This window comes from Meleagris gallopavo, chromosome 16 (genome assembly GCF_000146605.3).
Source record: "Meleagris gallopavo isolate NT-WF06-2002-E0010 breed Aviagen turkey brand Nicholas breeding stock chromosome 16, Turkey_5.1, whole genome shotgun sequence".
Classification (NCBI taxonomy): domain Eukaryota; kingdom Metazoa; phylum Chordata; class Aves; order Galliformes; family Phasianidae; genus Meleagris; species Meleagris gallopavo.
The window spans coordinates 8,950,746-8,951,076 of NC_015026.2; positions in this window are offsets into that span (position 1 = coordinate 8,950,746).

The following is a 331-nucleotide window of genomic DNA, read 5'->3' on the forward strand; positions in this document are numbered from 1 at the left end:
GGCAGCGACCCGGCCGCCGCCGCCCCTCTCCCCTCAGGAAATCACTGAGGTAAAAGACCGAAGCCGCCGGGATCAGCGGATGTGACAGCACCGCTGCCCCCATAGCCCAGGTTGTCGCTGGGCGGGACCGCCCCGCAGCCCGCCGCCGCCAATCCGCTCGCATCTTGGAGCGAGAGTGACGGCGGAGGCGGCCAGTCGCTGCGAGGCACTTTTCGCAAACGTGCCGCCCTTTCTTTCCGTTGGTCAGATGCCCTGTCAGTCCACAGAGCCGTTCCCGCCCCTTTCCGGCAGGGGAAATGCTAGGGAGGAAAGGGGGGGCGAGCGGGGAAGA